Here is a 2,910-nt window from a genome sequence, read left to right as displayed (position 1 = left end):
CGTAGTCGAACGAATCCTCACAATCGCAACATTACCAGAACTAAGAAGCAACACCGGAAAGAAACAAACAACATGGTAAACACACAAGCATAATCATGGCATGATGCACAATCAAGTATGATGCATGTCCGGTTTAATGAGGCATGGCATGGCAAAGTGCACAAACAATACTACAAATTAAGTGGAGCTCAATATGCAACGAGTTGCATATTGAAGAAACACCACATGCAAGTATTTAGTTCTCTCTCGTTTAGGTACACAACAATATTAAATGTTGTTAAACATGGCAAGAGGTGAAGCATGAAGAAACTACCTATCTAAGCAAGTTTAAATGAGGCCAGAACAACAAACAACAATTCCGGAAATCCCCCATGTGCATAAAATGAATTTGGTACTGTTCTGCCCTAAACACAATTTTAATGTTCTTAAACAGCAACATAAAGTGGACCATGTTAATATAGGCATTTTTCCACCCCATTTACATATAAAGTTTATTTAAAATGGAGCTACGGTTATTTAGTTATGAAATAAATCATTTTAGCATATTATTTAAGCAAAATTAATGCAAACAACAATTTTAAATATTTTAACATGGATGAAAGTTGGACATTGTTAATCTACACAAAATTCTAAGCATTTACATGTTTAAATTATTTACATATGATGCACGGTTGATTAGTTATTAAATGCATGATGTATGAGGGTCTTTTGTGTAAGTATGTAAAACATAGGATAAATAGCTAAAATCGTCCAGAGGAAAAAAACATGCATTGGGCCGAAACTGACTGGCCCAACAGAGTAGAGGGGCTGTTGGGGCTGCTCACCCATGGGCTGAGGCCCGACTGGTGGAGAGGCTGGGCTGCAGCGCCTTGGTGGGCCGCGGGCGAGGCGCGATGAGGAACGAGGCGAGGCCGGCCCAGGCACTGGATCAGGGAGCAGCGATGCTGGTCAACGCGGGGAAGCAGGCTTTGGCGGGCACTCATTTCTGAAGAACAGAAGCAGAGGCGCGATGCAGTGGGGCTGCGGGGCACAGGGAGGCGCGACTCCAACGGGCAGGGGCCGGAGACGAAGCGGCGCGGATCCGAGCGACGGCAGGAGGCTGCAGTCAGTCTCTTGGCGTCGGACAAACGAAGGCGACAGACATGGCGGCTCGGTTCCCTGTTGCAACAGAGAGAGAGTAGAGAGAGACATGAGCTTCAGAAGAAAAATAGACCGGAGGCAAGAGAGGGAGGAAGGAGATATAAGAAGGAGGGGGACGGGCAGAGGGAGGCGGACCCGGATCCGGTCGCAGGAGGTCGCCGGGGTCCCTTTCCCTGCCGGATCGAAGTGGAGGCGGGCTGGCGGGCTTGCAGCTCCATGGCGTGAGGCTGCTGCTGCAACGCACAGAGAGAGAGATGAGAAGAGCGAACCGGAGGAAAGAGAGAAAGGGAACCAGGGCGGCGCTCATCTTAGACGACGACGGTGGAGGTGCTCGGGGTTCAGGGATGCAGGAGCTGCTCCTGCTGCCGGTGGCAGGGACGAGGCAGAGGAGACGCGGATGGGATGGCGCTAGTTGAGGCAGAGGCATCGGGCGCGACGGGGGCTCGCCTGGGTGGCGGAGGGCGTCGGCAGGAGGAGCTCGGCTCCGGCGAGCTGGTTGCGGCGCGCTCCAGCACGGGAGGCAAACAGGCACGAGGAGCGGGGCTGGCTGCTCTGGTTGGTGGGTTGCTGAAGGCGAAGACGGCCGGCACCGGTTGGCTCGAGGCTGAAAACGAGGGGAGGATTTTGGATCGGGGAGGATCCCGATGAGGAAGGGGCAGAAAGAGTGGCGGCGCTCGGGAGTGGATGGATGGGACAGGATCCCTAAAATTTAGGGTTAGGGGTCTATTTATAGGAAGGGTTAGCTTAGGGGCTATCTAGTCCCTCCGATTGAAATCGGACAGTTGAGAAAATAGGTTAGGGAGGTCCAAATAAGAAAATGGAGATGTTTTGTAGATGTTGGGGGATGATCCGGACCCATCGGTAATGACAGCCCGGTTCGGGTTCGGGGGAGTTTCGGACGCGCGCGCGAGGGGTCTGAGAGCTGGCAAGAGAGGTTAGGTGGTCACGGTCAAAAGGGAAGCGAAAACCCGGTTGGACTCGGAGGGGTCAATAAACGCAATGGAGAGAAGCGAGGAACGGAAACTACGAGCGGATGCAAGTTTTATGAAAACGATGCTGATGCAATGCGAATGGTGACATGAGACGAGATGCATAACAAGAACAAAATGCAAAACAACAAACAAAACCCCAACCACGGAGGAAATCATATCGCATCTCCGGAAGAAGGCAAGAGTTGGAGTTACGAATATGGAAAGTTGTATCCGGGGCGTTACAACACTCCACCACTACGAGAGGATCTCGTCCCGAGATCTAGGATGGCACCGGAGAGAAACGGAAGAGGAAGAGAAGAGGTAAACTAAATTGCTTCTTCGACAAACGAGTGAAACCACGAACCTTGAGAGGTTGAAAAGTTGAAAGAGAGAACACAACGGAGTTGAATACAATTGAGAGCACTACGGTAGAGAATAGAAACAAGGGGCAGCATGTGAACCTTGGAGGTTGCAAAGACACAAATCGGGAGTTTAATGGACAAGATATAATTCGAAACCACTCTGGTTAAAACAAGATGAGAGAGGAAGAATTCGGGCAGCACTCTGGTTGAACATGGAAGGAATAGAACATGAACTTACAAGATGAGAGGATACTTGATGAGATCAACAACACACTACCTACGGAACTATTGAAAGAATGGCATAATGGGTAAGAAGGATTTCAGACAGCACTCAGGTTGAAAAGAGAGGCAAAACTTGATAAGATGAAAGAACTTGAATGAGAACACAACTCTCCGGTTAAATGGATAAGCACGAAAATAACATGATCCTCACAATT

This window comes from Triticum aestivum, chromosome 2B, assembly GCF_018294505.1.
Source record: "Triticum aestivum cultivar Chinese Spring chromosome 2B, IWGSC CS RefSeq v2.1, whole genome shotgun sequence".
Taxonomy (NCBI): domain Eukaryota; kingdom Viridiplantae; phylum Streptophyta; class Magnoliopsida; order Poales; family Poaceae; genus Triticum; species Triticum aestivum.
Note: the sequence above shows the minus strand (reverse complement) of the source record.